This window comes from Amblyomma americanum, chromosome 9 (genome assembly GCF_052857255.1).
Source record: "Amblyomma americanum isolate KBUSLIRL-KWMA chromosome 9, ASM5285725v1, whole genome shotgun sequence".
Classification (NCBI taxonomy): domain Eukaryota; kingdom Metazoa; phylum Arthropoda; class Arachnida; order Ixodida; family Ixodidae; genus Amblyomma; species Amblyomma americanum.
The window spans coordinates 141,060,594-141,074,224 of NC_135505.1; the positions used below are offsets into that span (position 1 = coordinate 141,060,594).

General features: G+C 47.2%; 2 non-coding genes across 2 annotated transcripts; one reads left to right on the top strand and one right to left on the bottom strand.

The window, feature by feature from the left end:
* Positions 1-1,506: 1,506 nt before the first annotated feature.
* On the bottom strand, positions 1,507-1,590 carry TRNAL-CAG (transfer RNA leucine (anticodon CAG)). Its single transcript has one exon. It is a non-coding gene; the product is annotated as a tRNA-Leu (tRNA).
* Positions 1,591-5,375: 3,785 nt separating this feature from the next.
* TRNAM-CAU (transfer RNA methionine (anticodon CAU)) lies at positions 5,376-5,447 on the top strand. Its single transcript has one exon. It is a non-coding gene; the product is annotated as a tRNA-Met (tRNA).
* Positions 5,448-13,631: the final 8,184 nt, after the last annotated feature.

A 13,631-nucleotide genomic window follows, 5' to 3' on the forward strand; every position in this document is an offset into this window, starting at 1 on the left:
AATAGCGGCTCCGTTAACATAGTGAGGTTCCGGGCATCGTGATATTCTGAGCGGCCCGATTCGTTTGGGCAAGAACGGTATAGCGACATGGATCTTGCATGCTAAATGTTTAGGTGGGCTGCTCGTGACGTCACGGGCACCGTTAAGAAGCGCCGACCGTATATCTTCTACCACAGTGCGAGCATGGTGGCGCGCAAAGCGGATTTAAAGAACAGGCTTTCGCCGTGCTATGTCAAACATTGCGGCGATCGTGACGTCTGTGCAGGCAACGATGTGAACGTCAGGCACCCGGCATTGTGGAATGAAATTTCTATGGAGGACAAGAGATAGGCAGGACCGTGTATGGTTTGCTTATCCTGCAGGCTAAATGTAGGAATCCGTGAGATAACCACGTTAGGCCAGCAGTTATGTCACTAAAGTGAGAATATACGGCAAAGCCACCGCGTGGAACACGTTATAATAAATCTTGCTGAATAGCTGGCCCATGTTTCCTTACGCCGCTTTCCACCTTTTATAGAACAGAATATAATCTGCGCTAAGGAAAGAGATGAGGTCGTTTTTAATGGAAAGAGGTATTCCAGGCTCTCTTTTTGCTTTAGCTCGGCTTTTTGCTTTAGAGGGCTGCTTTACCATTTTAGCGAAAGTTGCACATCTGTCGTCTGAATATGTTTGACAAAGGTTATTCCAACGTATATCAGTAACGTTTCCAGAAGGCGAAAGAAAAAAGAGCTCATTCAAAGTGATGTATTCATGTATGACCAAAAAGAAAAACACACTGTAGTGACGTTTCGGTGCTACCTGGAACTGGGCTTTACTTGGGGCGACAGCATTTATAGACCATCACAAGTTATATACAATGAGTGAATTGCATGTAGTAAAACATATATATGCAGAAATGAAGAAAAAATCTCAACCAATGCTTAAAATAAAAAGCGATCAAAATTACATCGCGCATCAGGCGGAAAATTCAACGATGAAAACAAAAGGTGCGAAAAGCAGTTCATATAATAGCAAGCGTATATTTATATAAAAGCGCGTTTACCGTGGTCAAGTTCGCAAGTAAATGAATAAAAACATTAGGATAGTGTCGTCAGCAATTATAGTTTGACTCATCAGCCGGTTAGTTTAAGTTGATATATACATTTTTAACTGATTAGTGACGTTTATGCGTACTGTCGGAAGTGTACTTAACGTTCCTTGCTCTTCGTGACAGCTTTCAAAGGACATCATGACTAGCGACGCCATATATTTTCATTGCGCCAGGTACTAAAAGTAATGAGCCTTAACTGTGACCTTTTGTTGTAATGTGTACAGTGAAAAGAACCTAGAAAAAAAAAGCGAATTCCGCAAGTTAGCTCTACTAGGACGCTGCTGGATGTTTCTGCGTACCGTACAGAGAAATCAAAGAACGCTTTTATGTTTGATTTCATGACATTTGTGTGCGTGTGGGCCACAAGTCAGTGCCAAAAGTAAAAAAAAAGTAATATGAATGAAAAAAAAAATTTGTGTCAGAAGTGGGATTCGAACCCACGCCTGGAAGACCAGACTGCGACCTGAACGCAGCGCCTTGGACCGCTCGGCCATCCTGACAACACGATTGCACCAATGAAATAGGGCCAAGTCAAAAGGGATCCCTTGGCAGTTGTGCCATTTTGTGTGCGAAGAGCCATTTTTGCAGGGTGAATGCGCCGTAACTGTGACACAGCAAAGCGAGCGACTGCCAATTTGCGCGTCAAATCGCGCCAGCGACGGTGGCTTCCATGATACGAACGACGCTAGTAATGGTGCCCAACGGTGCTCCGTCGTCGCATTGTGTTTTATTTTATCTATGCGCCGATACTGTAAGTCTCTTTCAGGGTCATACAGGAATGATGATATATTACACGCACTACAAAATGTGATAGGCAAAATTTAATTACCGTTGCTAAAACACATCGCCGCCGTAAATATCGACATTACATACACGCAGCCCCAATATTAGCCATTATTACGCCACGACAATCTTTCATGGTCCTGGAGAGACACCACCGCCTCCAGCGTTTCGAAAAGCGTGCATGACTTAAGAAGCAGTCGCACCTATAGAGAGAAAGGTCTGTGCGGGTCAGTTTCCTTTTTCGTAGATTTCACCTTATGTCGGTGTTTTTCTGTTGTTTGCCTTCACGTTTTTGACCTGCTGATCAGGTTCCCTGTTTTCATTTGGATTATATGAGTCAGTGCATTCAAAACCAAGGTTTTTATTCCAGTGACTGCGTTTTGCTTGAGGAAAATTGCGCCTCTTTTAGCTTTTGTTGGTTCTTGCTAAGCAGGTGGTCACAAATTCGCCCTCCTTGTGATGTAACTATAACTCAGTGCACGATATTCAGTCCCTCCCTGACAATGAGCGAGATATATATATATATATATATATATATATATATATATATATATATATATATATATATATATATATATATATATATATATATATATATATATATATATATATATATATATACAGTGCGTCCTTAGTGAGCATAGTAGGCACGACGACAAAGACAACATAGGCGCTTTTTATGGTGGTGAGCATGCAGCGGCCACGGAACTCCGTTTTGGCTGGTAATTCGAGGCAATGCGATGGAAAAGTGGTTTGTGATTACCGCATACAAGCGGCCTATATAACAAGCTGCGCAGAGAAGACAAGGCGACATGCATGCACACAACATCTGCTGATTGCGTTGTTAATCCAGGTTATGGGGACGTTCAGGTGCGCGAGGAACCGGTACTAAATTTCTCGCATCTTCCTTGCTCTCAAAATGAACATCAATCTCGCATTGCAGACGGCTTTAACCCATTTTATCAGCTGTTAGTAGACAAAAATAAAACAACTCGAAATTAGCGTAACGTGCACTTTTTCAGCCGTTTTACGTGTGAAGTAACGCTTCATTGATAAGTACGAATAAGGCCTATTCGCGGTCGAACTTAGTGAATATGACACAACATGGCGCTGTTTCTTCCCATGCTGTTTGTTAATTGACTTTCAGAATAGGCGGACTCTATTGGTTAGGGGAATAGTGGGGCACCCTTACGCATGCGCAGAACAGTCCTGTTCAGGACAGAGTCGCCGCACATCCTATATATTTATGGGTCCTCTTGGAGAGGACATATGATATGGGGGGGGGGGGGGGGGGGGGTTTCATTTGAACCATGTATTTCTTAGGCTTTTTCCGCCGAAAAATGGGGTTCGGTGTTGTTTTTCTATGCAGAATGTATCTCTTGGACAGGAAGGGTGGAGGACGGGGGTGCGACTGTTGCCTCTGTCTCCCCCCCCCCCCCCCCCCCCCCACTTCTCATAAGTTCAGCCCCGATTCTAGCTGAAATTAAAGCTGTTCACAATTGAAGACTGGCGCCTGGTGGTAGGACAAGACTTGTGCGTCTTCCTATTTACAATACGCCAAAAATGCCCTGTCATCAGTCGTCGACGTCATGGCCTTTCGCAACAACCTCCAACCAGTGTTGGCCAGCGCCAGCGGAGGCGTTTTCTTAATTACAATTCCCCACCTGACTCTCTTTTCTCCCCTGCTTACCGCACGTGGCTGGCACGGACCAAGAAAACCGCGTTCTTGGGGTGTTTTTTAGTTATTTTGTTCGTAGTTTTTCCGGTGTTTTCTTGGCGATTACACCGGACAGAGATTCGCTCAGAGAAGCGGGAGCCTGACTTTCACTATCACCCCCTCGTTCCAGAACGGAAAGATGGAACGTATCGGAGTTCACATTTTCCTCTTTTTTTCTATTCTTCTCTAACGCAACGCACCGCCGCATTGTCTATCGATCCGCGTCTTCCCTGGAACGTAAGCAGCGGTAACTGGATATGACTGGCAATGCGGCCCAATCAGACTAGTTTGAAAGGCGTGTTTTGCAGTCGCTGAACAGATCGCTCCTACAGTGCTCGAGGTCTTTTTTTTTTTTCGCTCCTCTCAGGTATGCTGAAACGAATATTACGGACGAAAAACAATAAAAATGACAACAACAAGAACGGTATCAAGTCGCACTGGTATTTGACTAAAAATACACGTCAGAACGCAATGCAATACCTCCTGCCGTTCGACAACGATCCTACGTACCCTTGCGGTGAAGACAGCAAGAAAAAGCAGAAATTAAAAAAAAATCACTGACAGAATCCGCCATTGAATTCTGTCATTAAAAGTTTTACGAAATGACACTTCTTTGGGGGCCATTTTAAATCTTTTATTATAGATATCGGTTAGGAAAAATTTGCTTCTCTAGATCAATAAAACCTGGCGGGGATTAGATAAATTCTATTCCGGGGTTAATTCCATCCTTTTTGCCCTTCGTCACTGACTTAATTTGCTCGTGAATTAGTTGATTTAGCAATTATTTTTTGTAATTTGCGGCGCTCTAAGGAAGATGTAATGCCACCGAGAAATATGTACTGTAGATATATAATCTCTTTGAAACACAAAAGTATGTTGTGAGTAGGTAATCGTGTTCTCTCTGGTACACAATTATGTACTTATGCTTTTTGGAAAAACGCATCACAGCAAATTTTATGGCGTTCTTTATTTTCTGTTCTTTACAAGCGATATTTGCTCGTTTTGTGCACTATTATAGCCTTGCCATCTGCTGTATGAAAACTGAAAACTCACCTCTTTCATTTCATTTCTCCATTCTGCCTGCTATCCTTTATTTCCTCTGCCCCAGCTCAGGTGCTTCAGTATCGATGGCAGATGCCGGGGCTAGCAAAAATCTTTTCCTTCCTTTTTACTATTATTTTAATAAAAAACCACTACCACCACCAAATCGCATATGTCTGGCCGACACCTGAACGCGAAGCAGATCTGCACAGACGCCACGAATGACGGTTTTTCACGCCTTTATCCCTTCCCTTACGGCGCGGTTCAGGTGTCCGCCGATATGCGAGACAGATACTGCGTCATTTCCTTTCCCCAAAAACCAATTTCCAATTTCTATGTGCGTACGTTCGACGCATACGTACCAGCTGTCATTGGAAACTACAAAATCCTCAGTGCTAGGGAGCCCAGCGAAGCCATACAACACCAGTTGAAGATGAAGATGCCATGAGTAAACGATGTAGTGCAGGCTTGTCAAAGCTATAACAGCTGCAGTCCAACGTGTTCCGTCGAACACAAAGTACCATATGCTTCTGATATATTGAAAAAAAAAATAATAAAAACCCCGCTGTAGAGACATTATACTGATTTGCACGGTATGGTTACGTACGCAGACAGAAACATAAGAGAACTCTGAGCTTCCATGCCATTTGTGACAACCAAAATGTGAACCAAAATAACAATTAAATCATAATAAAAAAGTGTATTTTGATTTATAAAGCACTAAATATACACCGCTGATCACTTAGCAGAGTGGCGCAGTGGAAGCGTGCTGGGCCCATAACCCAGAGGTCCGTGGATCGAAACCACGCTCTGCTACAAATTTTTTTCTTGACTTTTTTTTTTCTTTAATATCAAGCATAAACGAACATATGCATGGCTACCTACACAATTCGGCACGCCATTTCAGACCTAGGCGTTCCCATTCGTATTGATATCTGACGTTCCTGCGCCGTCTGCTCTTCTAGTTTGAAATGTCCGCTGTTGCTCAGGTATATTGTGCTGCGGTGAACACATTTCCTGAAAAAAATTGTGCACATGCGACACCTGATCAATCAATCTCTGCAGTACGCCACTACTCGCGAATAAATATTCGTAGCACCGCTGTTTCGGTTTATTTGTAGTAACATGGTTGACAAGATTTTGGTGCGGCCAGTTTACAAGTTCGAAAAACTTCAGTGACGAAGCGTACGTTGAAGAAGTCTGCACGCGGTATCCGATGATTCCCTCTTCAATACGGTTCCTGCGAGAGAATATGGCGAAAATTCAAAACCAAACGGCTGAATAATTGCATACAATATCAATGTGCGTCCTCTGTTTCAGAGTAGCGTTCCTGATAGAGCAAAACGTCTCGTACTCCGGTTTCAAGCATTTTATCGCGCCTACACGATATTAATCTATCCAACAGCATAAATTTCCCAGTGGACATTAAAACTCACATGGACATCCTGCGGATGTTCAGGATGCCCGCAGGACATTCAAGGGAGTTCCAGTGCCCATTGGGAAACTGATCCGCCGCTCAGATTCCTTGCATTCCACGCTAGGTGCGCAAATATTCTAAACCTAGCGCAACAAGGTTCCAAATCAAATGCACACAATGGCGCCGGCCGACAAAAGCCACGAACACAATATTCGCCGAAGCAGCAGTTCTTCCGCTTATTTGCTGGTCCGTTCAAGCTCGTTAGACGTCGTTATTATACGTACGGCTCTCCATAAGGTCGGCTGCATCGCGTCTCCGACAGAGGCAGCAAGAAAATCCTTGAGCGGAAGCCATTTTCCCCGCTTCCCCGGCTTCTAAAAACGCGCGCCAAACCGAATGACCGTGCGGGGAGAGGGAGGCCAGTAAAAGCGGAACGAGAGGTAGGCAGCTGCGCGGGGCCGGGGTTGCAGAATGCAGGGTGAAAAAGGAGTTGTTCAAAGAAGCGGCGGTGTTGGAAGTCGTGCAGAGAGTGCACGGGAACGAACTGCGCGTTTTCATTCTTCTGTCGCCGTGCACCGGAGGCTATATATCCTGACACGAAAAAACAAAAAGGAGGAGTGCAAAGAAATGCGGACCGGAAAAGCCTCTCCAGCGAGGAGCGTGCTAGGCCTCGGGACATGAAAGCAAAGAAAAATGCAGAGGGGAGAGAGGAGCCCGAGAGAGAGAAAAAAAAAAACGCAGAGTGCTGGGCTGAGGGGGGAAATGGCGGCGCAGCCGCCGTAAGAAAACACGCCAGGGAGACGCTGCTATCTCCATTTCATCTATTTATTTTTTTTTTTGCGCACAGCCGCTTTTTCGCCTTCGGAAAGTGAGTGGTCGGGAAGTGCTCTCTTGCAACAAGCTCGCCGCACGCTCGCGCTATCGACAGGAGAGAGAGGAACGGAGTCGAAAGAGAGAGTAGAAAAAAGGACCGCGTGGCAGCCGCCGGTGCTCGAAATCCACAGGAAAAGGCGGGGCTGCGCCGATATTGCTAAAATGATCGCTAGATGGCGGTAGGTACTCGTGGAGAGCCTGGAATATCTTGAGCGCACGATCGAACGAACATTCCGCGCTTCCTCAGCTTTCGACGGCCGCGTGCTGAACGCGTGTCGCCTTTCTTGCACCGAGATGCATTTCATTCGTCCTGTCGGCGGCTGCGTTTATATGGAGGCAAAACGCTAAGGCGCCAGTGTGCTGTGCGATGTCAGTGCACAGTAAAAATCTCCAGGTGGTCGAAAATATTCCGGAGCCCTCCACTACGGCACCTCTTCCTTTCTTATTTCACTCCCACCTTTATCCTTTCCCTTACGGCGCGGTTCAAGTGTCCGCCGATATATGAATATATGAAACAGATACTGCGCCATTTCCTATCCCCCAAACCTATTATTATTATTATTATTATTATTATTATTATTATTATTATTATTATTATTCGTCCTGTCCGTACGCAATTACTTCGTATGCAAACAGGACTTTCACCGGGCCACATAAACGTTTTTGCACAGAGAAAAATAAGCATAAGAATCTGGTACCAAATATAAGGAAAAAAAGACCGCGCTTAAATCTGCGCTGATCGCTCATTTATGCCCGCCAAGCTATAAAACCAGTCGTGCATCGTAAAATTCTGAACCCATTTACCATGCTCATTCTCAGTCCCGTGTATCGTCCCGTTCTCCACAAATCGTAGTTGGGAAAAGGTGCCATTTACCATGCTCATTCTCAGTCCCGTGTATCGTCCCGTTCTCCACAAATCGTAGTTGGGAAAAGGTGCGATAGCCCTCGGCCACTTGAAAAACAGTTCTGTTGGAAGGAAAGACGCGGAGGCAGTATCACTCGATGGACACCTCAACCACGCCGCGAGCGAATGAGTGGCGGCGAAAGGCATAAGGCACCTGTGTTCTGCGCCATGCTAGAACATGTTAAAGAACATTACGGTGGTCCTTTCTTCTTTTACTCCCTCCTTTGTCCCTTCCCTTACGGCGCGGTTCAGGTGCCCAACGATATATGAGACAGATACTGCGCCATTTCCTTTCCCCCAAAACCAATTATTATTAGGGTAGTAGAAATTCACCCGGAACACTCCTGAATGGCGTCTCTAACTCTCGCTCACTTTTTCATCCCTTTGATGAGGCGCGGTTGAGGTGCCCACAAGCTGCTCTCGCAGGGGATTTCTCGAAGGGGTGTGTGCACTCGTTTGCTGAGCTCACCGCAAACCGCCGCGCTGAGCGCCTCATATAACCGTCAACCCGCCCGTCACTACTAGAGAACAGTCACTTTAGCATCGCCTGCCGACGCGAATGCTGACTGCACCAGCTAATTTTTCTAAATTTATGCTGATACCCACAATATGCACCTTGTGCTCTCACTCCAAAGCCACCGCCACCCACATCCTACTATCATGCCAGGCGTCCCCTCCCCCTGCCGGGCCGGTGCCTCTCCTAAACTGGGAAGACTGGGAGACCTCAATACGGTCAGCGGACCTAACCATGCAGGCAGAAGATCGCCGTCAGCCGGCTATTCATACGTCATGGACCAACACCACATGAACGTTTAGACCGTGAGTGGGGTCGTGCGGAGACCCAGGGGGCCTGCGGGCCTGCGGATTCTCTCCCAAAATAAAGTCTGACCACCACCACCGAGAAGTGAGACAATTACTGTGTCTTACCCTTCTCAAAAACCATTATCCAACGTGCACAGACATCGCACAGCACATGGACCGCGTTTATTATTATTATTTCGTTTCGCCTGCATTCGCAAGTGGCCGCCACGCGCCCGCCGTCTATGCCATTGGCAAGAGAAGTTTCTACCACGATCACCCTCATGACCAGAAACCAAACGCCGTAACCAAGGGTGCAGCACTTGGAAAGATGAATGGAAAAAAATGTTTTTTTTTTTAGGGGGGTGGAAATGGCCCAGTATCTGTCCAACATATCGGCGGACACCTGAACCGCGCCGTAAGGGAAGGGATAAAGGAGGGACTGAGAGAAGAAAGGAAGAAAGAGGTGCCGTAGTGGAGGGCTCTGGAATAATTTCGACCACCTGGGGATCATTAACGTGCAGAAATCGCACAGCACAGGGGCGCCTTTGCGTTTCGCCTCCATCGAAACGCTGCCGCCGCAGTCGGGTTCGAACCCGGGTACTCCGGATCAGTAGCCGAGCGCCCTGGTTAACTTTCGTGAACCCGGTCTGTTTGCTTGACAGGCTCTAAGGGGTGCCAAGAGCAATTGTTAGTTGCTGTTCTTCAACCGTTTGTTCTCGCTCATCGTGCAATGTGGCCGATTGTGCAGGCTATTTGGAATTTTCATTTCTGGTGCCAAAGTGAAGTATATTCGTTCGCATATGTTGAAACAAAGCTCACTCCTCCTTCAGAAATTCTAGAGGCCCGTATACTGTGCGATGCCAGTGCACGTTAAAGAACCCCAATGGTCGAAAATTCCGGGCCCTCCTCCATTAGCGGCTGTCGCGCACTTACGCGGTCGCAACGTGCAATGATACTCCGCGCGCGCATTGGCTGCGTGTGGCCCGGGGAACGACGGGAGAGTCACGGAATCGCGACGAGTGATGTGTGTGACGGATGCGGTGTAGTGGAAACACTAGAACACCTGCTCCTTCACCGTGCCGCGCTCGCCGATGCTCGTCGCGATATGCTTGCGGCCTGTAGGGCGCTTGGCATACTACCAGACTCCCTCAAGACGCTATTATGGCCGCTGGGCAGAGCGCGCACCCGTGAGTGAACCTTGGTGAGCCTCTGTGCATTCCTCGAACAGACGGGCTTGACGTCCCGTCTGTTCTCCGCCAGGTAGTTACACGCAGTGACCGAACGCTCAGCGAGTTCTACCTTGGACGATTAACTGGACGCCCCACTCCAGTTGTAGTCAACATAGTGCTGTGCGCGTTTTTATTGCTCCATCATGAACTAATCACGCGCCGCACAACCTGGACACATTTCTTATTGTGTAGTTTGTACATATTACCTCTCCCCCTATCCTCTCTTCCTGCCACCTCACCTTTTTGATTTCATTTCTCCATTCTGCCTGCTATCCTTTATTTCCGCTGCCCCAGCTCAGGTGCTTCAGTATCGATGGCAGATGCCGGGGCTAGCAAAAATATTTTCCTTTATTTTTATCATTTTAATAAAACCACTTACTACTACAACTACTACTACGGCGTCCCTCATAACCGCAGTGGCTTTGGGATGTTAAACCTCCATAGACCATAAACCTTCAACTTAGCTGAACCTTCGTGAAAAGTGTTTTGCGTGAAGGCCGCAGGGACGCATAATAATGAAAATTTCATTCAAGTTGTATTGGGTTTGTAATTGCTGTCGATTTTAGCCGTTGGCTCAAGCGGCGGCACACCCTCATTATCTCCAAGATCTGTCACTTGGAATGACAGACGATAAGAGCGATATAGAAACAAAGGAAAAGAATAACTTTATCATACCCACCATACTTTGCGTCCTCTGAAGCGCCGAACATAGAGACTCTGGTTAATGTTAGCTCACAGGCGTTAGCGCCATTTGGTACCCTGATGGCACGTGAGGGCTTTGGCTCTGCTAGTCTGCAGTCGCGGCCAGGTGGCTGTTATCTTGAAACGCGGCTCTTATCGAAACATGTTGAAGAGGGCTGTAATCGCGGGCCGCGCTGTCAAGTGGCATTTAAATGACACCTTGTTTTGAAAGCATCCTCTCTCGCTGATAAAATATATAAAGATACCACCTTACAGGCATGTTGCGTCAATAAGGCTGTTTCTCACGACTTCGTGCAGTTCTCGACCAATGGCAGGTGAAGGCAGTTGCCTTCTCTTGGAATCCACTTGTTACCTTTAAGGATCAGCGGTTATCTTGCCTTCGCAGTACATGCCCTGCCCAAGCCCATTTCTTCCTCTTCGACTAGGATGTCATTAATTCGCGTTTGTTCCCTTACCCACTCTGCCCTCTTCTTCTCTTGTAAACTGCTGTTCCTCTCCAAGACTTCAAAGTTACTTTGGTTTCCTGCATAACAGTTTTTACACCAACTGCTCTGCCTCCATGCAAGCCTCTAATTGATGCATCCATGATTTCTCTGTCAGCGCAAAATATGCCCACATATTTTGTCGAGTGGTGGTGAAAACATTTATTACTTATAGAGGTGTTGGGGGTCGTGACCTGGAGGGTTGCGACTCATTGCACACAGTATAGAGTTGACCGAATCAAGACAAATTACACCACTGAACAGCATAAGACCTTAGGGGTATATACGTACACTGCAATTAGTTGCATGACATAGGCTGTTTTTGTGGCAAGGAAATGGCGAAGACTGTCTCCCTTCTCGGTGGATACCTGAACTGCGCTGTGAGGGAACGGACCCGCTGCGGTGGCTCAGTGGTTAGCGCGCTCGGCTACTGAGCCAGATTAGCCGGGTTCGACGGCGAACGCGTTTCGATGGAGGCGAAACGCGAAATGCGCCAGTGTGCTGTGCGCTCGGCTACTGATCCGGAGTTCTCGGGTTCGAACCCGACCGCGGTGGCTGCGCTTTTATGGAGGCAAAACGCTAAGGCGTCCCTGTGCTGCGCGATGTCAGTGCACGTTAAAGATCCTCATGTGATCGCCGCTCCGCGAATAGTGTTATGAGCTACGCGGGGAAAAAGTCCCGCAACTGTGTTCCCTGCCGGAGCAAATATAGGAACACTATAGCGCGCCGTGCGTGCTGTCGTCCATCACATGTGCGCAGATAAATGGCTAGGGGAGGGGAGGTTTGAATGCGGCGATCGGACGAAGTTCACGCCTCGGCACGCACCTGCAAAGAGGAAAACACTTGTGGCTAGCTAATGTTGCAGCAGCCTCCACAATACCAAACGCACCGCTCAGCATGATCGCTTTGTCAACGTACCAAGACGCTGGGCTGCATAACCAGTGCTATGAAGACTATTATTGCGGAATTAAAATCTCAGTACGCACCAACTCATCATTCGTGGCGGTAGCTTCGCGTTCGTCGCCGCTCGGATGTTCTTTGCATCCAGTTAATCCAGCCACCCCAACCACCAAAAGCATTGCACGCTTTGTGGCGGCCCGATGTGCAGGCCGGAGTGCTTTGCGAAAGCTTGGCTGACGGGATACACCGTAGCGTAAACGTAGCGACGTGCGATAGAGGCCTTCAACGTCCGGCCGCGGTAGTTTTCATTTCGGCAGCTGCTAGGCTGCACCACTCGCAGCCAGCAATCACGGAGTCCACGCTTGCGACCCTTTTCGGGCATTACGTCATAACGAGCCCCGAGCTTGTAACAGAGCGGCGGGAAAAATCTTCGTCCAAACCTCTCAGCAAAAAATGCCGAACTATCGGATTTTACCGACATACACACAACATTGAGAGTTCTCCTCGATGTCCCTTCAAGCATGTAAGGCTTTTTAGGCACCGTTCGCGTCAGAGTGGACGGAGAACTATTTCAAGAGTGCGGCTAGCAACATGAGTAACCTTCTAGCCACTGGCACGCCAAGTACTGCAGATCATTTCAGAGGTACACCAACTTAAGAGTATCCTTTTCAAGTGGTAGTAGGTGGTGTCCCGATAAACGTGCCACGAATTCTCTTAAGCTTCCACATGTGCTGGCATGTCGTTTTTAATGTACTGACACACAACCTATGTTCCCTTCGCAATGATGCGCAAGATGTCAGTACAAATTTCCACGCAGAGTTTGCCTGCAGCCCGTAAGGAATTCATTAAAATTTCCTCGCAAGGCTCGACGGCATAAAGGCGGTTACATCATAGTTAACATGAAGCAAATACAGCGATATTACAGCTGGTTCTTAAGTATCCTGCACTGGCATTTGGGTCAAGTAGTCATAAATTGAACAGGCGATAATGCACAACTTCCAAGCCACTGTTTGGCTGTCCGAACTGAAACGTGAATTTTGAATCAAAATTTTTTTAGTGCACAGGCAGATTCCACATGGCAATCATGTACACCAATGTGCTATGCACCATTCCAAAGAAAACATGCAAGTAAGTCTGCATCCAAACTCAACATGATTATTTTAATAACTTCGAATTTTTCAACATCTTCAGCGTGAACAGCGCAGCTCAATGCAGGTGGGGTGCCGGGAGTGCTCGTCAGGATTTGTCCTACATGCGAAGTCGCTCACCATACTGGGCGAACGCTACAATAAACCCCGTTCGGGAAGGTCGCTCATCCCTGCGGCAGTCTGAAATGCTGGCTTGCCATTCCTTGCAGCCCTCCGAACGTGTCTAGCTTTCAAGACGTCATCCTGGCAAAAGGTAACCACCCCTTATTTTGTCACCAAAAATATTGCAGCAACATGTTGCACGCTTCAGAGAACGGAGCTGCAATACTACCGTCTATATTCTTATTTCATAAGTCCCAGCTCTTCACCTACAACAAAGCAGTTGCAAAGTAAAACCCGTGCCTGAAACCAACCCCATGCTTTCAGTAGTGATCCTCATACCAGCACCGTTATATTACCCTCTTGACAATCGAACGTCTGTACAGTGTTGTACACCAATTTGAGAACTGGCTACTCCATCTGATGCCCATAAATCTGGGAAAGC